Here is a 26564-nt window from a genome sequence, read left to right on the forward strand (position 1 = left end):
TGAAAACTATAAGACACTGAAGAGGGAGACACAAATAAATTAAAAATACTCTGTGCTCATGGACTGGAAGAATCAATATGTTAAAATGTCGTTCCTACCCAAAGCAATCTACAGATTGAATATAATCCCTATAAGAATTTCAGTGGCATTTTTCATAGAATAACTCAAAAATTTGTATAGAACCCCAAAAGATCCGAAGAAGCCAAAACAATCTAGAGGAACAAGAACAAATATTGAAGTATCACATACCATGATCTGAAATTATATTACAAAGGCATAATATTCAAAACAGTATGGTGTTTGCATGAAAATACACACACAGATCAGCTGAACAGAAGTGACACCCCATAAATAAACCTACACCTTTACAGATAATTTATGACAAAGTTGATAAGAATATTACAATGAAGAAAGGACAGTCTTCAATAAATGGTGCTGGAGAAACTGGACAGCCACATGGAAAAGAATGGAGCTAAACTGCTATCTTCTACCATACACAAAAATTAACTCAAAATGGATTAAAGACTTGAATGTATGTCCTGAAACCATAAAATTCCTAGAAGAGAACATAGGCAGTAAGTTCCTTGACCTCATTCTTAGTGATGTTTTTCTGGATCTGACTCCAATGGCAAGGGAAACAAAAAAATAAACAAATGGGATCACATTATTTGCAAATCACATATCCAACAAGAGGTTAATATCCAGAGTATAAAGAGAACTCATACAGCTTCACAATAAAATTTAAACAGCTCAATTTAAAAAAGGGAGAGAGGCTATGAATAGACATTTTTCCTAAGATATACAAGTACCCAAAAGACACATTAAAAGATGTTCAACATCACTAATTGTTAGGGAAATACAAATTAAAATCACAATGAGACATTACTTCACAAGGATTAGACTGGCTATCATAAAAAAGACAAACAACAAATGTAGGTGAAGATGTATAGAAAAGGGAACCCTCATGCTGTTGCTGGGAATATAAATTGGTATAGCCACTATGGAAAACAATATGGAGATTTCTCCAAAAGTTAACAATAGTACTACCATATGATCCAGCTGTCCAATTCAGGGTATTTATCTAAAGAATATGAAAACAGTAATTTGAAAAGATGTATTGTGATGTTTAGAGCAGCATTATTTACAACAGCAAAGACATGGAAGCAACCTAAAATGTCCATTAAAGAATAAATACATAAAGAAGATATGGTGTATATACACTATGGAATACCACTCAGCCATAAAAAAGTGATATCTGGCCATTTGCAACAACATGGATAGGCCATGAGGGTATTATGTTAAATGAAATAAGTTAGAAGGGGAAAGAGAAAAAAACAGTTTCACTCATATGTGGAATCTAAAACAACACACAACAAAAGGAAATACAAAGAGAAAATAGACTGTTGGTTGGGCAGAGGGGTCAGATGAATCATGATGGATGGTAATGACTTCATAATGAGTATGGATATTGAATTATAATGTATACCTGAGGGGTGCCCGGGTGGCTCAGTCAGTGAAGCCTCCAACTTCGGCTCAGGTCATGATCTCACGGTTTTGGGTTTGAGCCCGGCATCAGGCTCTGTGCTGACAGCTAGCTCAGAGCCTGGAGCCTATTTTGGATTCTGTGTCTTCCTCTCTCTCTGACCCTGCCCTGTTTATGCTGTGTGTGTCTCTCTCTCAGAAATAAATAAAAAACATTAAAATTTTTAAAAATAGTAATATATACCTGAAACTTATCTAATGTTATATTCCAGTTTTACCTCAATGAAGAAAAAAGAAATCCTACAATAACATGAACTTGGAGGGCATGTGCTAAGTGAAATAAGCCAAAGAAAGACAAATACTGCATGGCATCACTTATAAGTAGAGTCTAAAAAATTAAAATAATTTTTAGAAGTTGAACTCGTATAAATAGGTCAAAAAATAATTACCATGGAAAGGGATGTGGGGGAAATAGGAAAAGTTTCCTAAAAGGGTACAAACTTTCAGTTGCAAGATGAATAAAATCTGAGGGTGTAATATATAATGTGAATATAATTGATAGCACGTACTATGTAATTGAATTTTGCTGACAGAAGAACTTCAATATTATCACACACACAAAAAGAAGATAAATACATGAGGTGATGGGTGTGTTAATTAACTAGAAGGTGGTCATCCTTTCATAATGTATACGTCCATCAAATCACCATGTTGTACACTTTAAATATCTCACAATTTTGTCAATTATATATGAATACAGGAAAAAGGTGAATAAAACACTATAAGGAACAAAAAGCATTTGCCACACAGGATGTGGTCTGGCCAGTCCCTATCCTTTCCTGCCAAGTCTGAGGTCTTTGTACCCTGCCTTCCTGATTTTTTTTTTTCTGGATTGAATACAAAGGTAGAAATCCATCTAACAGCAAGGACCTGAGAAGGTAAATCCTGCAGGGGCATTTTAGGGAGCTGATTCTTTTGTCCTCACAATCTGAAAGAGAAGCTGCCTTCTGTTATGCAAATAGATGCTCCAAAGGAGTGTCAGGGCAAGCAGTGACCCCAGAGTGGCTTCCAAGGAAGAAGACAGCTGCTGCCACAAAGGAGGTGGTGATTCAGTGAAAAACAGTGGGGTCAGGGCAGGTATGAAGAAGGGAGGGCCCAGTTCTGAAAAGTCTCAGAAGTCATAGGACATAGTTTAGGCTTAACAGAGAAGGATCTGGATCTGCAGAACAAAAATGGGAATTAATTGCTGAAGAGTGAACCAGTTTACAATATGGGAGGTGAGAGAATATGCCTTCACTGAGAGATGTGGTTGTGCCAGACAGCAAGGCTGTGCCCTCACCCCAGCTTGGGAAGTACAGCTGAGTGGAGCATGCTGCTGGCCGCAGGGGGTGAGGACCTCCTGAACAGGGTGGCTCATGCACCCAAATACATATGCCTGGTGTCCAACTGAGCGACATCAATCTCCAGACACTCTGATGACTGACAAAAGTTGCTTTTAGTAGTCCCAGAGCCATGGAGATCTCGTTTGAAATTTCTAAAGAAATCCACTCTCAACATTAATCACAGCCTGATGTACATTTCTTGGGGAGATTTTCCTGTGACAAATGAATACCTTTCTATATTTCCTTAACTGTTGATGGGAACAGGATTTTCTGCCCACATGTCTTACGAATCTTCAGATCGTTAAGTGAAATATTTAAAATACAGTTTCTTTGGAAAAGTATGAAGCACTTCAAATTATATGTCTAAGGAGTCAACATTCTTGAGGTCTTCAGAGTAAAATGGAAAAATTGTGTTTACTTAAGGGATACAGAATCATAGAGATTGAACATCAAAAATAGGTTGTGAAAATAATATCTCATTTTCTGTTGCATGTTATTAACCTGTCTCTCATTCCACCTTTTACTCTTTGAAACTGGAAAATGCAAGCTCCTAGTCACTGCACAAATCGATTTGAATTATCCAACCACCAGAAAAATACCCCATCTCCTCCCCAGTTTGTCAGTTCCTTTATAGTGGTGAGGGTGTTTTGCCGCCATGGTTGTGTTTATATTTACTACTGAGAAACATCACTGGTACTGAAATGAACTCAGGGCTCTAATTACCGCCTCTCTGTTTCAACAGCTTCTCTCCTAGCTCTTTGAAATTATTGACTTTCTCTTTCTCATTAGTAGATTCTACCTTTTAAAAATAGAAACTGGCATATGAAACACCTTAAAAATACCTAATTATCCTGCATGTCCCGAAGTGTTCATATTTACAGTCTCTCTGCTTGTATACACCTGACTTCCCTATAATCTGAGTTCTTCATCATATTACAGAAACTCCAAACATCTGTATTTGTGTGACAGCTAATCTGTGTTTAGGAAAGATCCCAAGAACGTTTTGACTTACTCTACAAAATGAACTTTAAGAAACCACCATCACACTACCTGACCCTTGCAAGTTCTCAGCAAATGCAGTTTCCTCACAGATGCCACACATAAAGACCAATCTTCTTGGATGTAAAGCCAGATTGCTACAGTTCACCTGTAGAGCCACCTGTTCAATCCTGCGAAATGTCTTATCCGCTTTCCACAGAATACTGCCTTGCAGTGCTACGTCTTCAGTCTAGTCTCAGCCTTTATCCCATGGATGTTTTAAAAAGTATGAAAGGGCTGGGATCTCATCAAAATAAAAAGCTTCTGCACAGCAAAGGAAAACAACCAACAACACTGAAAGACAACCTACTGAATGGGAGAAAACATTGCAAATGACATATCAGATAAAGGGGTAGTATCCAAAATACAGAAGTAACTTCTACAACTCAACACCAAAGAAACAACTTAATTAAAACATGGGTAGAAGACCTGAACAGACATTTCTCTGAAGAAGACATCCAGATGGCTGACACATGAAAAGATGTTCAACATCATTTGTCATCAGGGAGATGCTAATCAAAACTACCTCACACCTATCAGAAGGGCTAAAATCAAAAACACAAGAAACAACTAGTTTTGACAAGGATGTGAAGAAAAAGGAGACTCTTGCACTGTTGATGGAAATGTAAACTGGTATAGCCACTGTGGAAAACAGTATGGAGTTTCCTTAAAAAATTAAAAATAGAACCATACTACAATCTAGTAATCACACCACCGGGTATTTATCCAAATAATATAAAAACACTAATTCAAAGGGATACATGCACCCCTATGTTTATTGCAGTATTATTTACAATAGTCAACTTATGGAAGCAACCTAAATATCCATCAGCTAATGGAAAAAGAAGATGAGGTATACTGGGGCACCTGGGGGGCTCAGTCACTTAAGTGTCCAATTCTTGGTTTCAGCTCAGGTCATAATCTCATGGTTCATGAGTTTGAGTCCTGTGTCAGGCTCTGCACTGACAGTGTGCAGCCTGCTTGAAATTCTCTGTCTCCGTGTGTCTGTCTGTCTCTCTCTCTCTCTCTCTCCCCCTCCCCCTGCTTGCTCTCTTTCAAAATAAACATTAAAAAAAAAAAGATGAAGTGTGTATACACACACAATGGAAAATTATTCAGACAGAAAAAGAATGAAATCTTGCCATTTACAACAACATGGATGGATCTAGAGAGTATAATGCTAATCAAAATAAAACAGAGAAAGACAAATACCATGTGATTTCACTCCTATGAGGAATTTAAGAAACAAAACAAAGTGGGAAAAAATAGACAAACCAAAAAACAAACTCTGAACCATAGAGAACAGATGGCTACCAGAGGGGAGGTGGGTGGGGGGATGTGTAAAGGGGATTGAGAGCACATTTTCCTTGATGAGCTCTGAGTAATACATGGAATTGTTGAATCACTATATTGTACACCTAAAACTAATATAACACTGCAAGTTAACTACACTTTAATTAAAAAAATTTAGATAATAAAAGTAAAGTTGTTATGCTGTTATTCTGCTGCTTTAAAAGCTGCTGTTAGGTTTGGGGAGGATAATTATTCATGCCTCTCTCCCCACATCAAATTGGAAACTGGTTGAGAAATCAGGCACAAGAGTCAGACTGATGGAATTTAAAACATCAGTTTTGAGGCTAAAAAAGTAGAATTGGGAATCATGCATGAATCTCTTCCATGGTGAAGCTGATACCTGTGGCCTCCTATTTGGTTGGGACCTGGGGGCAGTCCCCTTGCAGGAAAGTAGGAGTCGGATCTATCTCGGAGGGTAGGCAAGCACACCTACCCTAAAACCCTGCCGCACAGCCACTTGGCCTCATCTTGGGAACATGAACTCGGCCTATCTTCAGGGCCTATGTGCTCAGCACATAAAAGTGGTGGAGCAGAAAGCCCCCGTCTTATAGACAGGCTGATCAGAGAGAAGAGGAGGGGAGGCACTTTTCTGCTCTGTATCTTCTCTTAAATTCTCCACTAGCATAAGTCACTCTGTGTCTATCAGGGAGGAAGGAGAAAGGGAGCAGAGAGGCCAAACATTTCCCCTTTTAGCAAAACTTGAGTTATGATGCATAGTGTTTACGTGTCTCATCACCGCATGCTGTCTTATGTAACACAGTGACAGAATGAATGTTATCCTGTCCCTGACCCCTGAAATATATTCACTAATTCCTAAATTCCCCCGGGGCACTGGAAGCCAACTGCCACTCTGAAATTGATTCTTGCCCTTTCTCCAGCCTTATGTGCATCTCTGAGAGCCACTTTGTGCCCCCATGCCTGGAGCAGCTTGCAGGTAAGTATGACTCACTTCAGGTAATACTGATATCATAACAACATTAAGTTTTCCAACTCATAAACACAAAATGTCTTTCCGTTTGTTTATGTCTTCTGTAATTTCTTTCAGCTTTGTATTTTTCAGTTAATAAGTCTTCCTTTCCTTTGGTTAATTCTTGTATATTATTTTTATGCTATTATAAATGGATTTTTTTCTGAATTTCTTTTTCAGATTGTTCATTGTTCAGTGTGCAGAAACCTGATTTTTGCATGATTTTTTGTCCTTCATTTTTGCTGTATTATTTCTTCATTTTTTAAGATTTTTATTTAAATTCCAGTTGGTTAATGCAGTGTTATATTAATTTCAGGTGAACAATATAATTGGTTCAACAGTTTCATATATCACCCTTTGCTCATCACAAGTGCATCCTGAATCCCCATCCCGTTTAAACCATCCCTGGCCCCCACCCCTACCCTCTGATAACCATCAGTTCTCTATAGTTAAAAGTCTGTTTTTTGTTTTGCCCCCCTGCCCCACTTTCCTTTGCCTGTTTGATTTCTTACATTCCACATGTGAGTGAAATCATACAGCATTTGTCTTTCTGTGAATGACTTATTTTGCTTTAGCCATAAAACACAATGAAATCTTGCCATGNCTTACATTCCACATGTGAGTGAAATCATACAGCATTTGTCTTTCTGTGAATGACTTATTTTGCTTTAGCCATAAAACACAATGAAATCTTGCCATGTGCAATGACATGGATGGAGGTAGAGTATTATGCTAAGCAAAATAAGTTATTTACCTTTTGTGTGTGTGGAATCTGTAAGGATTTTTTACATACAACATCATGGCATCTACAAACAGATCATTTTACTTTTTTCCTTTCCAATATGGATGTCTTTTTTCTTTTCCCTGCCTACTTGCTCTATCTGGATCTTCCAAGACTGTGCTGAATAGATGTGCTAATATTGGGAATGTGTTGTTCCTGAATTAGACGGAAAGCCTCCAGTCTTTCACCATGAAGAATGATGGTAGTGTATGGCCTTTATGATGTTGAGGTTGTTTCATTTTATTCTGAGTTTACGTGTTCTTATTGTGAAAGGGTGTTAAAATTTGTCAAATGCTTTCTCTGCATCAGTTGACATGATCATGTAGATTTTGTCCTTCATTCTATTAACATGGTGAGTAACACTGTTTTCTGTACATTGATCCATCCTTGCATTTCCAAAATAAATCCACTTGGTCGTGGTGTATAATCCTTCTAATATGCAGCTGAATTTGGTTTGCTAGTATTTTGTTGAGAATTCTGAATCAGTGTTCCTCAGGAGTATCGGTCTGTACTTTTCTTCTAGGGTCACTGTCTGGCTTTGGTATCACGACAGAGGTGGTTTCATAGAATGTGTTAGTAGGTGTTCCTTCCTCTTCAGTTTTTTGGAATTGAGAAGGACTGGTGCCAGTTCTTTAAATGTTTGGTAGAATTTACCAATGAAACCAGCAGCTTGAGGGCTTCTCTTTGTCAGGAGGTTTTTAATTACTGATCCCATCTCTTTCCTAGTTATATAGGTCTATTCAGATTTTCTTTCTTCATTCAGTCTTGGTAGATTTTTTTTTTAAGATTTTATTTTTAGGTAATCTCTATACCCAATGTGGGGCTCAAAACTACAACCCAGAGATCAAGAGTCGCATGCTCTAGTCTTGATAGATTTTTTGTTTCTAAAAATTTGCCCATCTCATCTAGGTTATCCAACCAACTAGGTTTGTTGGTGTACAGTCATTCATTATGCTCTTTTGTAGTCTTTTTATTACTGTAGAATCAGTAGTAATTAACCTACTTTCAATTAGTAATTTGAGTCTTCTCTTTTTTTCTTAGTCCATCTAACTTAAAGTTTATCAATTGCATTGATCTTTTGAATAACCATCTCTAGATTTTATTGATTTTTCTTTATTCTCCATTTCTTGTCTGCTCCAATATTTATTATTTCCTTTTTTCAGCTAGCTTTGGTTCTAGTTTTTCTTTCTTTTGTAGTTCCTTAAAGGTATTAAGTTAGGTTGTTGATGAGAAATTTCTTCCTTTTTTAAAAAAATAAACAGCTATAAATTAACCTCTTAGCACTACTTTTGCTGCATCCCATAAGTTTTAGAAGGCTATGATATTTTCATTCTTCTTTAAGTATTTCCTAGTTTTCCTTGTGATTTCTTCTTTGACTCTGGCTGTTTAAGAGTGTGTTATTTAATTTCCCTATTTTTTGGAGTTATCCAGTTTTCCTTCCATTAATAATTTCTCACTTCATCCCACTGTGGTCAGAGAAGACACTTTGTGGCACATTGATCTTTTAAATATATTAAGACTTGATTTGTAGCCTAATTTATGATCTGTCCTGAAGAATGTTCCATGTGCACTTGAAAAGAAGGTGTATTCTGTCAATGTTTGGTGAAATGTTCCATAGATTTCTGTTAGATCTAGTTGCTTTATGGTGTTGTTTTCTTTCTCCTAACAAAGCAAATAAGTCTTCTCTTTGCATACCCATCTTCTCTCTGGTTGTTCCATCTCTGTGGAGAAGGGGATATAGAAGTCTCCAGACATTACGTAAAAACTGTCTTATTTTTCCCTTCAGTTCATTTTTGCTTTATGTTCCATATTTGGAACTCATTGAGCTTCTTGGGTATTCATGTCTTTCATCAGATTTGGGGTTTGGGACCATCATTTCTTGAGATAATCTTGTTCTTTTCTTTGTTCTCATGAGACCACAATGCATATATTGGTCTGCTTTATGGCTCTATTTACGTTTCTTCAATCTTTTTTCTTCCTGTTCTTCAACTTAATCATTTCACTCATAGTTTTTTCAAGTTTGCTGATTCTTTTTTTCAGTTTAATCTGCTTTTGAATCCCTCTAGGTAATTTTCCCTTTCAGTTATTGTGCTTTTCAGCTTCAGAAGTTTTCAGCTCTTTATGTTACCTCTTTATTGATATCCCCATATTACTAATACATAATTTTCTTGATTTTGTCCTCATCTCCCTGTAGTTCTTTGAGCTTCTGTAAGACAGTTGTTATAGTCTCTGTGTAGTACATCCACCTTTGGGCTTTCTCAGGGATGGTTTCTGTTGATTTGATTTCTTTACTTTGAATTTGTCATAGAACTTTTCTTCTTTCTATGTCTTAGGATTTTTCATTGAAAACCAGACTTTTTTTTTTCCCAAAAGTTTTCATTTTGATTTTCAATTTATTGAAATTATTTTTTTCCAACTTTTTTTTTTATAAATAGTTTATTGTCAAATTAGTTTCCACATAACACTCAGTGCTCATCCCCACAAGTGTCCTCCTCCATGCCCATCCCACCTCCCCCCAACATCCATCAGTCCTCAGTTTTTGTCAGCATTCAAGAGTCTCTCATGGTTTGCCTCTCTCCCTTTCCCCTACCATTTCCCCCCTTCTTCTCCCCCTTGTTCCTCCGTCAAGTTCCTCCTAATCCTCCTATACGTGCAAACATATGATATTTGTCCTTCTCTGCCTGACTTATTTCGCTCAGCATAACACCCTCAAGGTCCATCCATGTTGCTACACATGGCCAGATTTCATTCTTTCTCATTGCCATGTAGTATTCCATGGTATAGATAAACCACATCTTCTTGATCGATTCATCTGTTGGTGGACACTTAGGCTCTTTCCATGTTTTAGCTATTGTGGAGAGTGCTGCTATGAACATTGGGTAAATTCCTAGCAGTGCTATTGCTGGGTCATAGGGGAGTTCTATTGTTAGTTTCCTGAGGAACCTCCACACTGTTTTCCAGAGGGGCTGTACCAGTTTACATTCCCACCAACAGTGTCGGAGGGTGCCCATTTCTCCACATCCTCGCCAGAAAACCAGACTTTTTAAAATTTTACTTTTAAGTAATTTCTACATCCAACATGGGGCTTGAATTCACAACCAGAGATCAAGAGTTGCATGCTCTATCAACTGAACTAGCCAGGCTCCCCAAAAACTGGACATTTAAATTGTATACTCTGTTAACTCTGGAAATCAGCTTCTCCACCTGCTCCAGGGATTGCTGATTTTGTTGTTGTTGCTGTGTAGTATCTCTGTGCCTAGGGTCAGAGGGATGTAAACTTAAGATCTTCCCAGGTCTAGGGGCACCTGGTGGCTCAGTTGGTTGAATGTCCAACTCTTGATTTTGGCTCCGGTCATGATCTTGTTGTTCATGAATTTAAGCCCTGCATCAGGCTCTGTGTTGATGATGTGGAGTCTGCTTGGGATTTCTCTCTCTCTCTCTCTGGCCCTCCTCTACTCACAGTCTCTCTCAAAATAAATAAACTTTTTTTTTTTTTTTTTCAAAATAAATAAACTTAAAAAAAAATCTTCCCAGGTCTTCTCTAAGCCTGCACCTTTCCCTGGGTATACACAGTATTTTCTAAATTCCCTGTCTATGCAATTGCTCTTGAATGATCTAGTCCTTAAATGTCTAGCTTCCAACAAGGGAGAAAGGGGAGAATGAATGGGTTAAGAAAAATAAGCTCTGGGTCTTTAATTCCCTTGGAAACCACTTTAGATGGTGAGATTGGGACAATGACTGCTCACTTCTATGTCTACACCTCTGTAATCACAAGCAACAATCAGAACACAGATGCCTGATATATGAAGGATGAGGTCCTTATTGCTCACCCTGGCTGCCACCAGCTGTGCATGAGCTGCTTCCATTACATGTGTATGGCTGCCCACCTTGGGAGTGAGAATGGAGGACAGGTAGCCACTCATATGCCAAGAGCAGAAATTCACCAAAATTAACCACAATTTACTGTCCAAGACTTGCCCTGGAAGTTTTAAGTCTTTGAATAGACTGCAGAGCTCTAAACTAGTTATAGCAGATAGATTGTGCTAGTACAATTAGGTAGGTAGGGAGATGGATACCTGGCTCTTCCTCCCTTGCCTTCCTTAATGCTGTGCCAAATTTATTTTATATTACATAATAACCACTTTTAAAAGCAAAAACAAACAAAACCATTAACAATATATTTAACCCATGTGTCAAAAATATGATTATTCAGTGTAATCAATATTTTTACTATCTCCAAAAATATATATTTTATACGTAGAGAATATATCGACTCAGATGATAATTTTCAAAGGTTAAAGTGAAATACTGTACTACCAAAATAATGACATGTTTAAGGAAAAAATATATTATACTGCTTCAGTTTTACAATTTACCTCTAATTACAATTAAACAAACCATACAATTCAGCTCCCCAGTTGCAGTGGCCACATTTCACTTGCTCAGCAGCCACACGTGGCACTGGCCACTGTACCGAATAGCACAGCTCTAGATTCCTATCTCGAAAAATGAGTTTGTGAGGTGAAGTTTGGTGTGGTTTACCTTCTACGCTTTACCGAAGGGCTTTCTGTTCCTTCCTTTTTCACAATGCCCACTGGATTAGGTTAGACATGTACCTTGTAAGACAGTCAGGTCATCTGCTGAAGGTTGGCAGGCTGCCGGAGTCCTCTCCCGGACCACTCAAAGTGTATGAATGAGTGCCTGGATCTTCCAGGCAAAAGTTTCCAGAAGCCGTGGGAGTACGCACAAATCATTTAGTACTTGTCTTCCATTCTAGAAGCAGCAATGCATTCACAGTCAATCCACCAAAAAACCATCAGTTCTGAAGAGAATAACAGTGCTGGCAGCAGCTTCAGTTTCATATTACAACCCCCCGGGGAAGTTCCGCTCTGTTTGTGGGAATCATGCTGTGACCATCCATGTGGTGGACACCAGCTGCTTCAGGGAAAACTGTTTCTAACATTGCTGAATGAGTGTGACGATGGGAACTTCAGCATTTTTCAGTGTTTCATGGTTTGTTTTTTAATTTCAGATAACTAACACAAGATGGAAACATCAGCCAATACAGGTTAAAACCGTAAGAAGCTACCATTACCATTTCACACACATCAAATTGGTAAAAATAATTTATCTTTGTCAATATCAAGAGCTGGCAAGAATATGAGAAGGAACTCTCATCCAAAATTAGTGGGAACGTAAATTATTTCAGCCACTTTGGAAAAACACTTTGATATTAACCAATCAAGCTGAGGTCACAGGTCCCTCACCAATACCTACAGTAGTACCTATAGCAGTCCCCACTTATCCATGGGGGATACTTCCCAAGACCCCGAGTGGATGCCTGAAACTGCCGATAGTACTAACCCTGATATATACCATGTTTTTTCCTACACATACATACCTATAATAAAATTTAATTTATAAATTAAGCACAATATGAGATTAACAATAAGAATAACAAAATAGGACAATTATAACGACATACTATAATAGAAGATGTGAATATGGTCTTTCTCATTCTGTTTTTTTTTTCCTATATAGAGATAGCTATGATAAACTTTATAAATAAGGCAGATTACTAAGAGATTAACAGTAACTAATAATAAAATAGAACATTTATAATAATTTACTACAATAAAAGTTATGTGAATGTGGTCTCGCTCAAAATATTTTATTATACTGTACTCCTGCTTCTTCTTCTTGGGATGCTGTGAGATGATAACATGCCTACATGGTGTGATGAAGTGAGATGAATGATGTAGACACTGTGACATAGTGTTTGGCTACTACTGATCTTCTGAAGATATGCCAGGAGGATCATCGACTTCTGGACCACAGTTGATTATGGGTAACAGAAACCATGGAAGGTGGACCCATGGATAAGGGAGACGATGTAATAATAAATGCAGTTCTGTATCAATTCTATTAATTGTTCATTTAACAGTTATATGTAGTGCAATAACTTGATGGAATAGAGAAAGATGTAATGATGTCTGCTCTTCTAGAGCGCATGATCTAGCAGATTCTAACAGATTCTTTCATGTCTGTTGCTAATGTATCCTGACAATCACAGCTGGCACCCTTTATGCTTTATTTTGGCTGGCAAAAAGGCTTTGAAGGGTTGGGTAAATGTAGTGGGCAGCTTATTACAAGAGAGGGGTATATAAAGAACAGGACCAGCCAGTTTTAGAGAGGAGGGTAAGATTCCCAAATAGCAGGATTTTAAATATATGCTTTACCCATTTATATAGTTTTGCTGAAAACTGGCCCTAAATCTTGGGAATGGTATGTCAAATAAAAGGCAGATACCATCTTCTCATTTTGCCCCAGGAAGAATTAACATTTTCCTGCTTACCCTGTTCAGAAATACATGGTATTTATCCAGACTAGTCAAAAAAAAAAAAAGAGTACTCAAATAAATGAAATCACGTAAGAAAGAGAAGTTAACACAGAAATACAAAAGATCATCAAAGACTACCATGCACAATTATATGCCATCAAAATGGACAACCTAGAAGAAATGGATAAATTCCTAGAAACATGCAGTCTTCTGAGATTGAATCAGGAAGAAATTGAAACCTAAACAGAAACCTAAACCTAAAGTGAATGAAATAAAATTGAATCTGGAATCAAAAACTTCCAACATACCAAAGTCTATGATCAGATGGTTTCACAGTTAAATCTACCAAACATTTAAATAGTTAATACCAGGGTGCCTGGGTGGCTCAGTCAGTGAGCGTCCAACTTCAGCTCAAGTCTTGATCTTGAATTTCATGACTTCAAGCCCCACATTGAAGTCCTTGCTGTCAGCCTATCAGTGTAGAGCTTGCTTTGGATCCACGGTCTCCTTCTCTCTCTGCCGCTCCCCCACTTACACTCTTGCTCAAAAAATAAACATTTTTTTTAAATAATAAAAAAATTTAAAAAAATAAAGAGTTAATACCTATCCTACTCAAACTATTCCAAAAAACAGAAGAGGAAGGAATGCTTCCAAAATCATTCTGTGAGGTCAGTCATCACCTTTATATGAAAACCAAAGACACTACACAAAAGAAAATTAGAAACTAATATCCCTGATGAACATAAATGCAAAAATCCTCAAAAAATTTTAGCAAACATAATTAAAAAATATATTAAAATGATCATTCACCATGATCAAGTGGGACCTATTCCAGGGAAACAAGGATGATTCAATACATACAAACTGGGGCGTCTGGGTGGCTCAGTCCGGCTCTTGATTTCAGCTCAGATCATGATCCCAGGCTCATGGAGCCTGCTTGAGATTCTCCTTCTGCCTCCACTCCTCCCCCCTGCTCTCCCTCTCTAAAATAAACATAAAATAAAGGTGGACATTTTTAAAAATTAAAAACATAAATTATTCAATATGATACACTACATTAACAAACTGAAGGATGAAATCCACACCAGAATGTCAATAGATGCAGAAAAAGCATTTGACAAAATTCAAAAACTATTCATGATTAAAACTCTCAACAAAGTAGGTACAAAGGGAACATACCTCTTTTGCCATATATGACACACCCCCAGCTAACATCACACTCAATAACATCACTAACAGTAAAAAGCTGAAAGCTAATTCTTGGGAAATGCACTGGGTAGTGCTGGCTTCCTAGCTTGCTGAGGGCATCATTTTGTAGGTGAGTCTGTTATTTTACTGGTAACTTTTTCATTTAGCACCCTACTTCCTACCTTCCTCCAACCGTCCCTATTGTCCCTATTTCTGTGCACCAGGCCCTTGCACCTAATAATTACATCTCAATATGTTTATTGCTCAAAAGGCCCTTGAGCACATGGATCTTAAAAGGAAGCAGTCAGGATAGCTGAGGAATGAAATACCAATTCTAGCACTTCACAAATCCAATTTATAAAACTCCTAATAAGGCATCTGCTATATGGACAGTTACGTCAATCTGAATTAACCACCAAATGAATCATCACATTTAATTGGCATGATTTCTGTCTTTTGTTATTTTTATAAATGTTTTACTTAGAAAGCAGCCTATTGTTCCTAGTAAACCTAATGGATGGTGAATATCAGTAACTCAGGATGTTTTCCCAAAGTGTCTTCTAATTGTTGCTTTGAAAAATGAGGGAGCATTTGATCTCTAGCCCCCTCCTCATCCTTTCCATGCTAAGCCACAAGAATTATCAGCATAGGCGGGGCGCCTGGGTGGCTTAGTCGGTTGAGCGTCCGACTTTCGCTTGGGTCATGATCTCACGGTTCGTCGGTTTGAGCCCCGCGTCGGGCTCTGTGCTGACTGCCAGCTCAGAGCCTGGAGCCTCTTTCAGTCTGTGACTCCCTCTCTCTCTGACCCTCCCCTGCTCACGCTGTCTCTCTCTCTCCTAGAAATTAAAAAAAAAAAAAAAAAGAATTATCAGCATAGGCACAAATATCTTTCAGCTGATAAAATGGTGTCCTGGCAAAAGATCTGTTTTGGTGTAATTTTTTGGACACTCTTCCAAAGAACGCTCTTTCTGCATGAGAACCCAATGACATTTTCTTTTCTTTCAGAGGGAGGGTAACAAAGGAATTATCTTCCTGCTCAAATGGTTGGAGAGTTCTTAGCTTTTTGTACCACTGTGACTGAGTCAGCCTACAATTCTGGGTTGGAATGTGGCATTTCTTCAGGATCATGCCCAAAGCAGTCAAGCACAGGCAGGATGAACCGTGGGGCACAATGTAACCTTTAGACTCAAGGCCGCCAACATCAGGCTCTATTCCCATTCTCCCTCCAAGTCAGTAAAAGTCTTCAAAGCTGTATTTTAGGGTGATTTGAACAAACAAATCCTCATTCCTTGCTGAGAACATTCTGGTAGGAGCTGGGAGCTGTGGCAGAGTCGGAGGAAACAGGCTGCAGCATGTGGTCCCTTTCACTCTTCTGGATGCCCTGCTTTCATCCTGACTCCGCACCTAGGTCTGTACTCACAGAATTTACATGCCATTTTTCTACTGTCCATCATGACCCTTCTTCTATGAAAGAATACCTGGCTGATAATGTTTCCCCGAGAAGCCTGCTCCTTCCCCCAGGGAAGCCTTCTGCTGGTGGCATGCCTGACTTGTTTGTCAGACACTGAGATCTGCTAACAGCACAGTGACAGGATCTCTGACTAATCTCTGGACATTGGAAGGGGATGCTTGAGAAGGTCTTTCTAGAGACCTTCTCTCCGTGGTCCACCCCAGTCCTCACATAAACACTTTCCTTGGATGTTTAGGAAGGATGGACTTACTCTGAGAAGAGGGCAACCCTTCCTGAGCCCCAGAAGACTTCAAGCTCTTTTACAAATGCCACAACTTGCACCTGAGTTACAAGTGAGCAAACTAATGTTCTCCATGAGAAGCAAGTCAAGACCACAGCAGATGTTTTCCAACACTTGCTTACCTGTCATTCTCAGACACGGGTAGCAATCATTTGCTTGGGGGCAGCAATGGCCCCCAGAAAGACACCCCCAGGAACCACACCACCAGCTTTGCAAATGGCCACCTGAATGGTTATTATACAACACCAGTGTGACCTATTCTCTGTTCTCCATTAGTAATTATCTTAGGATACCCAATGCTAGCTCCCACATCAGAAAAAAGTCCAATTCTCAATAGCTTAACAAAATAAGGTTTATTCTTTAACTTGTGGAAAGCCTGAAGTGGGCCAGGCAACCCTTCTCCACTTACATCTACACCAGGTAGCATGGGGTCCTCCTGGACTGTCATGCAGGGAAAGGGATGGAGGGGCCTGGGGCCCTTGACCACGTCCTCACTTAGCTCACAGACCATTGGCCTAAACACCCTAATCATTAGGGGAAGTTTTCATGAGCTCTAACTCCCTGCCTTGCTCATGGAGCATCTTGTCAACTTTTCTACCCAGGAAAAGTACCTATAATGGCAGAACAAAGTGACAGTGTACTGTCAGGAAGTATGAGGAAGCAGCCCCCAGGGGGTCCCAACCACTGCACACCTTTAAAGTGTTTTAAAACATAATGCATATTTGCACCCTGCTTCTTGTTCCATCCATGTTCATTTCTATATGAAAGTCTTTTCTATCAGGAAAATACCACATCTCAAGTTTGCAATCCTACATCTTACATGAGTGAAATGTTCAGTTCCCACTCAATATAGTGCTTTTTAAAATAGTAAAATGAACAGCAATATACCCACCACCTAGTACAAAAAATAGGATATCTCCAGTACCTTTAATGCTTTTATTCTGTTCCCCAACTACATCCACTTGCCATCCCCACAGACACAACTACTGTTCTGAAATGTGTGTAAATCATTCCCCTGCTTTTCTTTATAGGAACACTACATATGTACATATTCCTAAACAGTGTATTGTTTGGAGTTGCCTGTTTTGGGCCTTTAAATGAATGAAATCTTACTGCATATATGCTTCTGTGACAGGCTTTCCGTACTTAGTTCTGTGTCACCCAAGCTAGTGTCACAGTGGATCATTTATCTTTACTGCTCTATGGACTGTAACGTGACTATCCTTCCTACTGCTGAAGGGCATCAGGGCTTCTGGCCTGCAGACTCTATGATGCTGCTGTGAACATTCCCGCTCATGTCTCCTGGTACACAAATGCACAAACATTTCTCGAAAGCAGTGGTTTCAAGTTTGAATGTGCATCAGAATCACCTGGAAGGTTTGCTCAAGGACATACTGCTGCCTCCAGACTCAGAGTCTCTGGTTCAGCTGGTCTGGGTGGCTGGAGAATGTACACCTTTAACAAGTTCCAGAAGATGCTGGCACCGCCCATCTGGGGATCACACTCTGAGAACCACTCCCTAAAAATCATACCCAGGGACAAGTTACTGTATTATAGACTCTGTATGTGTTCACATTTTGTTAGGAAACACAAATTATATTCCCAAGTTGCACCGATTTGCACCGCTGCCAGCAATGGTGAGCCCTTGTTGCTCAAAATCCTTGTCAATGTTTGAATATTGTCTAACTTTAAGATTTCTGTCCATTCATCGTGTGTGAAATGGTACCTCACTATGGTTCTACTTTGCATTTCTCAACTTACCAAAGAGGATAAACATCTCATAAATGTTTTGCTCATTCTTTTTTCTTCTTCTATGTACAGTCTATGTCTTTTTTTTTTTTTTTTTTTACCTTATTTTGCTAATAGGTTTTCAGCCCTTTTTGACTCATGATTCAGGATTTTTAAATCTGTTAAATCTGTTCTGGACACTAATTCATGTTGATTGTGTGCAAATACCATTTTCCAATCTGTGGTTTCTCTTTTCATATTCTTTATGGCGTTTGTTGAGAAAGAGTTCTTAATATTAATGTAGCCTAATTAATTGATATTTTTCTTTATGATTAGTATTCTTGTGTCTTATTTAAGAATAATCTCAGGCTCAGTTGGTTAAGTGTCTGACTTCGGCTCAGGTCATGATCTTGCTCCCTGAGATGGAGCCCTGCGTTGGGCTCTGTGTTGAAAGCTCAGAGCCTGGAGCCTGCTTCAGATTCTTCCCTCTCTGCCCCTGACCTGCTGATGCTTTGTCTCTCTCTCTCTCAAAAATAAAGACTTAAAAAATAAAAATAAAAAAAAGAATAATCTCCTTACTCTAAAATTTTAAAGCTACTTGGGGTGTCTGTGTGGCTCAGTCAGTTAAGCATCCAACTCTTGATTTCAGCTCAATTCATGATCTCTGTAAGTTCAAGCCCCATGACAGGCTCTGTACTGACAACATGGAGCCTGCCTGGGATTCTCTCTCTCTCTCTCTCTCTCTCTCTCCCCCTCTCTCTCTGTCCCTCCCCCAACTTGCACTCCCTCTCCAAATAAATAAACTTATTTTTTTAATGTTTATTTTTGAGAGAAACAGGGCACACACAGGGGAGGGGCAGAGAGAGAGGGAGACAGAATCGGAAGCAGGCTCCAAGCCCTGAGCTGTCAGCACAAAGCCCAATGCAGGGCTTGGACCCATGTACCATGAAATCATGACCTGAGCTGAAGTTAGATGCTTAACCAACTGAGCCACCCAGGTGCCCTCCCAAAAAGTTTTTTTTTAAGCTACTTTCCCACATAGTATTCTAAACATTTTACATGGGTTATTTTTGGTTTTTTGTTCTTTGTTTTTATATAAGAATCTTTCATCTGCCAAGAATTGATTTTTGAGTAGGTAGTGATATAAGCATCCAATTTCATTTCTTTTCCTTTTTGAGGTGTAAGGATAACCTCTTGTCCAAGCACTATTTATTGAATATGCCATCATTTCCTCACTGATCTGCCTAACTGTCTCTATCAGAACTTAAGTTTCCTTATATAGCTGGGGCTCTGTCTTACTGAACTACTTTGAGTCAATACCACACTCTCAGTTATTATATCCTTATAATAAGTTTTAATATCTCATAAAGCAAGATTTCCTAATTTATTGCTCTTTCCCAAGAATGGTTTGGCTATTTATGGCCTTTTGCTCTTCCATATACATTTTAGACTCAACTATTCTAGTTCCACCAAAACGCAAAAAAAAATAACACAAAAAAAAACAAAACAAAAACAAAAACAAAACCCCAACAACCTATTTGAGATTTTATTAGGAATAGTATAGGTGGGTCACTGTGGGGAGAACTGACATCTTTGTGATACTAAATCCTTATATGGAAGAACAATGGCATATCTCTCAATGTATGCCTTTTAATTTGTTTCAATAAAGTTTTAAGATTTTCTCATTTAAAAAGCTTTCATATCTTACATGAACAAACAACTGTCCAAAGAAGGCATCCTGACAGCCAACAGACACATGAAAAGATGCTCAGTATCACTCATCATCAGGGAAATGCAAATCAAAACTACAATGAGATATCACCTCACCCTCTCAGAATCAAAAACACAAGAAACAGTAAGTGTTGGTGAGGATGTGAAGAAAAAGTAACACTCGTGCTCTATTGCTAGGAATGAAAACTGGTGCACCACTGTGGAAAACACCCCAAGTGGCTTTAAAATTTTAGAGTAAGGAGATTATTTTTTTTTTTTAATTTTTTAAATCTTTAAAATTTGTAGAAGGTTCCTCAAAAAGATGAAAATAAATCTACCCCAGGTCCAGCAATATCACTACTGGGTATTTGCCCAAAGAATACAAAAACACCAATTCAAGGGATATATGCACCCTATGTTCAAAGCAACATTATTTACAATAGCCAAATTATGGAAGCAGCCCAAGTGTCCATCAATTAATAAATGGACAAAGAAGATGTGGTATACACACACACACACACACACACACTGGAATATCACTCAGCCATGGAAAAGAATGAAAACTTGCCATTTGAAACAACATGGATGGAGCTAGAGAGTATAATGCTAAGCAAAATAAGTCCATCAGAGAAATACAAACACCATATGATTTCACTCATGTGGAATTTCAGAAACAAATGAGCAAGGGGAAAAAAAGAGAGACAAATTAAAAAATAGACTCTTAACTATAGAGAACACACTGACGGTTCCCAGAAGGGAGCTGGGGGTAGGGGTTACAAAGGCAAAGGGGATTAGAGTATACTTGCGATGAGCACTGGGTGATGTATTGGAGTGTTAATCACTATATTGTACACCTGAAATTAATATACCATTGTATGTTAACTGGAATTAAAATAAAAACTTTTTAAAAAGTACTAAACATGCTTTAAAAAAAACCTGTATATCTTTTGCCACAAACACTGCTAGGCAATTTTTGTTGTTATTGTAAATTGTATCTTAAAATAATTACAATTTGTATAATATACACTTTAAGAGGCATTTAATACTTACCTAGTATTTCAGTTGCTTTGGCTATGGATTTTCAGAGAATCTGGGAAGCCACTTTCTTTATCTACCCTTGAATTTTAGCCACATGACTTTATCATATGCAATAAAAGTAACAACAGAACTCTACTACATCTGATAGGGTTCAAATTTGAAACTGTATCTCCTAAATCAGCTCCAAATGTTCCTACAACTTCTTTCCTGAGAATTGACCCACCATCGCTTTTGTCATTTTTCTCCATCAGAACACAGTGGGAGAAAAGCTAAGTGGGCAGAGGGGAGATGGAGACATTCATTTCTATTAAACACAGATTTATTAAAAACTAGGCCTAGAAAATGAAAATGGCAAAATATTGACAACGGGTGAGTCTGTGTGATGGATTCCTTGTACTATTCTTGCAACTTTCTAAATCTGAAATAATTTCCAAATAAAATATTAAGAAGAAACTTTCAGGAATAACAAAAATCATGAACACGACTGTTCTAGAGTTACTGCGACACCTCCTGCCAAAGAATTCTTTCCTGTTCAAGACCCTTTCCTAGGAGGGCAATCCGTGAACATCCGTGAACATATCTCAGGTACAGTTGAAGGGATAATCCAAGGAAGTTAATCTGTTGCCTGGCTAGAGGCCCACAAATTATGCCTAACAGGCTGGATGAAAAGATGAACTGGGCTGATCATGTACTTTACAGAAGTGGAAAAGTGAAAGACCAAGCTAGAAAGTAACAGAATCTGGTACTGAAAGGTGCTGATGTGGAAGGGAAGAGAAGCTGTCTTGGGCCCTGAGGAAGCTCACAGTCCACAGGAACCAAAGTATGAACAAGATGAGGAGGCTGGCTGGTACTGGGGCAGAAAGATGGTCACTTGGAGCCAACTCACACTCATGGTCATATGCTAGTAGGGAGGAGCTGTGAACTCCTGCACCTAAGGTCCTCTAGAGCTAACCCAAACGTCCACAAGAGCTAACCCAAATTTGAAAACCTCCTCCTGACTCTAGACTCCATGAGATCAAGTCCTATGATGGCTGAGTTTTATTTCATAGCCCTCACTGCTCCCCATGAATCCTTACTTTGGGTCTTTGTTACAATAAGACGAACCCAACTAGGGGCACCTGGGTGGCACAGTTGGTTAAGTGTCCAACCCTTGGTTTCAGCTCGGGTCATGATCCCACAGTTCATGGGTTCAAGCCCCATGTCGGGCTCTGTGCTGACAGCACAGAGCATGTTTCAGATTCTGTGTCTCCCTCTGTCTCTCTCTCTGTCCCTCTCCCACTCCCACTCTGTCTTTCTCTCTCCCTCAAAAAATAAACAAACATTTATTTAAAAAAGATATATACTATTTGTGCTTGAAAAACTCTGGATTATTTCAGTGTGGGACAATTACCTGCTTCCAAGATCATTTATAATAATTTGACTATTTGCAAAAGTTTCAGCTGAAATCTTCAGTGACGAGGGTCACCTATATCATGACTTTCTCACAGGACTTGCTGAGCTGAGCTGTTCCCATTAGGACCCGAGTAGTCCTTCTTGGGCTGCTACCAGCAGCACACCAGTGCCTAAAGGTAGGTAGGTCAGCTTTTCCCACAGGTTGGTCATACATCAGCTTCCGGAAGCAGGTTCCAACCAGGACTCTCCTGGGGAATCCCCTAAACACATGAAGGAAACATGTCTGCTCTCCAGCCAGATGGCAAAAGATGTGAAACTCCTGGGCTCTTTGGACAAAATCATTTTTTAAAGACCAGCTATGGCTCAGCCGAGAGGCAGCCAGTCGGGACTGAGTGGCCTCCACACAGACCCATTCTAGGGAAGCTGCCTTCTTACACCACATCTAATTAAGCTACACAAGCTTCCATCTGGCCGGTCGGGACAGGCTTTTCAAATTTGCCCCAAGTGCTTTTGCTGTCCTCGTTTGACCCCTACAGGGGTGCAGCCTCTTACTAGACTGCTTAGGAAGAGCGTCTCATCGCCTACAGCCGTTGTTTCCCCATCCTGTGCCTATCCTGAAACAACAGGAATGGAGAGCAGGGATGAAGAGTATTCGGGGGCACCTGAATGAGCTGCTGTAAACGTACAGCTCCTGACATGTGTCCAGGGCAGGCGGGGCACACAGGAAGTCTCCAGCCAGCTTCCAAGGACCAGGTTTCAGCCTCGGCCAAGGAAGACTGGGCCCTCTCCCCACGGCAGTGATCCTTCCCTGACACTGTGCCTTCAGTCCCAGAATAGCAGAGAACGTTTGGGAAATTCACACTCCAAAAATATTTCCTTTTTTTTCATGTAGGCAAGATAACACAGGAGTGACAGTGGGTTACTAAGAATGCGGTTCCTTCATTATGTAACACAGACAAAAATAAAGTGTTCTGGGCCAAAAATAGGGCTGAGAAGGAAGAATGAGAATAAATAGCACCGAGAAGTCATTATTTACTCAAGCTGTCAAATGGCTGAAGAACTTAAGGAAAGTTTTGGTCTGTGTCCCATCACTTGTTAATCAGGTCTGACCAGCCCCTGGAGGGAGCCAATGTCACTCTACTGACAAATGTGTGTGCAGAGGACGCTGCTTAAGGAAGGGTAAGGAGTGCCAGCGCTCACTCTCCTTCCCCGTGGTCAGCAAACTGGCAAGACTGAGGATTCCTGGATGCTGTATGTAATGGACATTTCCTTAGAGACATCGCCCCACCATGGGTCACATAACAGAAAGGGGTGGATCTCACTGGAGTGTGGACAGAGCAGATCTCTTGAGGGGACTGTCTCCGTTTGCAGGTGCCTGTGCTGGGGCTGATGACGCACCATGAATCCGAGCAGTTGGTCCCTCCGGTCAAAGCTGGGCGTCCAGGACACATCCACCTTCACTAACCACCTCCCGTGCTCCACCAAGTCCTGGCTGTGTCACTTGCCGAAATCTCTCACACCCTCTCACACCCTCACCAGCACCGCAACTCCAAGTTGCACTGCAGTCCCCTGCGGGGATCACTGTGGCTCCTAAGAGTCTGTGTCTAGTTGTCTCCCTCCTTCTCTACTGCAAATTTTTCCAGTTCCTCCACTGCCACTGGACAAGGTCCAAGTTCCTACATGGGGAGGGGAAGCTACCGAACAGACTACCGCTTCCTCTGCTACCTTGCCTCTCTCTTCTCATTCTCCTGTGGCCACACCAGACACTCTACAGGCCTCTGCAGACTAGCCCCACTGCCTGGAACGTGCCTCAACTATTCCCAACTTCCCACTCCAGCCCTGTGCCTAGACAGAGTCTACTTGGCTTGTTAAATACAGTTTTCTCCATGGAGCCTGTGACCCAAGGAGGGAAAAAGGGATCAAAAGAAATCAGTTCAATTGATGAGACAGTCGGGAGATTCAAAGTCACTCTTGCTATTACAAGGCTTTTTGGGCAGTCATCTCTATGAACACAGGCTGGGCAGGTGTGTCCTCACATTAAACAACGGCTAACCGGGGCGCCTGGGTGGCTTAGTCGGTTAAGCGTCCGACTTTCGCTTAGGTCATGATCTCGCGGTTCGTGAGTTCGAGCCCCGCGTCGGGCCCTGTGCTGACTGCCAGCTCGGAGCCTGGAGCCTGTTTCAGTCTGTGACTCCCTCTCTCTCTGACCCTCCCCTGCTCACGCTGTCTTTCTCTCTCTCCTAGAAATAAATAAAACATTAAAAAAAAATTAAAAAAAAATAAATAAATAAACAACGGCTAACCATTCATTCACCCACAGCCCTACCACTTCATAGTACAGTTCCCTTAAATAGCTGGTCTTCATTAAGCAACACCCTGTACCTTGCTGGACATTTTTAAGATAGTATCTTAATTTTGTTACAATGTGTTGGATACTTACTTTTGTCTCCATTTGGAAGACTTTACCTACCTGCCCAGTGTCTTGCCGCTGATAAAGCAGCAGAGATTGAAAGCCATCCGTCTGGAGGTAGAGTAATGCTTTTTTTACACATCAGTCTCTATGGCCTACTACTGAATGGATGGGCATCTGTCCATCTGGATGGCTTCCAAATGATACTTTTATGTGTTAAACTCTGACCCCTGTTCCCTTCCAAAAAGAAAGTCATGTTGAAGTCCTAAACCCCTAATAACTCAGAATGTGATGTCTGGAAACAGGGTCATTGTAGATGTAGGAAGTTCAGATGAGGTTATACTGGTGTCATAGGAATAGACAGATACCCAGGAGAGAAGCCATGTGACAACAGGAGCCTAGACCGAAGCTCTGTAGCTACAAGCAAAGAAGTAGCAGGGCCTCCCGGCAACCACCAGAAGCAAGGGAAAGGCGGGGAAGGATCCTGTCCAGCAGGTTTCAGAGGAAGTGTGGCCCTGCCACACCTTGAGGGCCTTCACACAATCCATTTCTGCCATTTTTAAGCCATGTGGTCTATGGTACTTTGTTACAGAAGTCTTAAAAAAACAAGGCTAAAAAGTTCTAGAAAACAAGAACTAATTCTGTTCTTCCCTGGGGAATACTTTCTATCACAGGCTTCGGTACTGCAGATAGTCAACTAACCAGCTTTGAACCCAACTAGCAGCTCCTCGAGCGTGAGCCTGCCCAGCCTGCACACATCTCCTCACAGGCCATTCATCCACCTTATTCTGGGACAAGATGAAGACAAACCTGCAAACTTAAATAAAGAATATTCTATCATGGTTTTGCCTTTAAAAATCTAGCTTTTTCTCAACCAGAGAGGGAGGAACGTAGTTTCCTTAGAGAGGCTCATTTGGTTGGAAAGTGGCAGGGGAGCGCACACCGAGGTCGCTGCCAGAGACCCCTGCTGCCGAGAAGGGCCACACAGTGGGGACAAAGGGACTGCTCCCCAGAGACCAATCAGATTGGGCCACACTCTTGTGTTCTCTGACCAGGGGCCGAGCGGGGGCCTTCTGTGCAGCCACCTTCCTCGGCTGACAAGCTCACCCCTGGAATGCTCCCTGCAATACAGGAGACTGCTCATCTGAGGGAGGTTTATTCATGACCACCCACCAGACACAAGCTGCAACAGGAAAAACTGCTGGCAAAGAAGGCATGCTACTAGGAACTAGCTTTATTCTAGATAAAGAATCAGATTTCAAGAATTAGCCAAGCCCATTTATCTAGGCTGATGCCGTGCTCCACTTCCTGGAGCTAGAGAAAGGCCAGCGGCAGTCATCCAGCTCCCAGGAGCTCATATGCTGAAATATTCTGGCTTCGGAGTACGCAAGAGCTAAAAACTAGAGTCCGGAAGATTCAAGTACATCAGTGCCCCCCCCTACACCCCCCGCCACTTGCATTCATTCACTGGCACTCATTCATTCAGCATTTGTTGAGCGCCAAGCCCTATCCTTTCGCCTGCCTGCTCAGAAGGGAGCTGGCAGCAAGGGTGGGGCGGGGAATAGGGTCACAGTTGGCTTCAAACAGTGGCTTCATGCTCTCACCCTCTACTGTACCCTACATGAGGCCCCTGGCCTCCAATTCTTGGCAAGGAACGTGCCCAGCGGCCACAGCCCCATCTGGCTTGGGCAGAAGTGGGGAGTGCACCCATCCTCCCTCCAGCCAGGCACTTCCCTGCTCTTTCCCAGGAAGAACACCCACAGGTAGGCAGCAAGCACTCCGAGTTTGCGTCTCAGTGGCATTTGACAGTGTTGATCAACTCCTACCTCCTTCAAATGTTTTATTTCCTAGCTTCTGGAATATCACACTCATGGTTTTTCTTTCGATCTCAGCGGCTGCTCCTCCTTAGTCCTCCTCCACTTCCTGATCTCGGCTTCAGTCCCCAGACCTTTCTTCGCATTGTACTCACCCCACAGGGCTCTCATACAGTCTGACCTCACTGCA

General features: G+C 40.5%; 1 long non-coding RNA gene across 1 annotated transcript in view; it reads right to left on the reverse strand.

Moving 5' to 3' along the window:
* Nucleotides 1–25371, reverse strand: part of LOC120230378 — a 35646-nt gene extending 10275 nt beyond the window's left edge. The window contains exon 1 of the long non-coding RNA XR_005527989.1: nucleotides 25263–25371. This is a non-coding gene — a long non-coding RNA (uncharacterized LOC120230378). The remainder of the gene's footprint in view (nucleotides 1–25262) is intronic.
* Nucleotides 25372–26564: the final 1193 nt, after the last annotated feature.

Source organism: Hyaena hyaena, unplaced genomic scaffold (assembly GCF_003009895.1).
Source record: "Hyaena hyaena isolate Hyena2069 unplaced genomic scaffold, ASM300989v1 scaffold_41, whole genome shotgun sequence".
NCBI classification, from domain to species: Eukaryota; Metazoa; Chordata; class Mammalia; order Carnivora; family Hyaenidae; genus Hyaena; species Hyaena hyaena.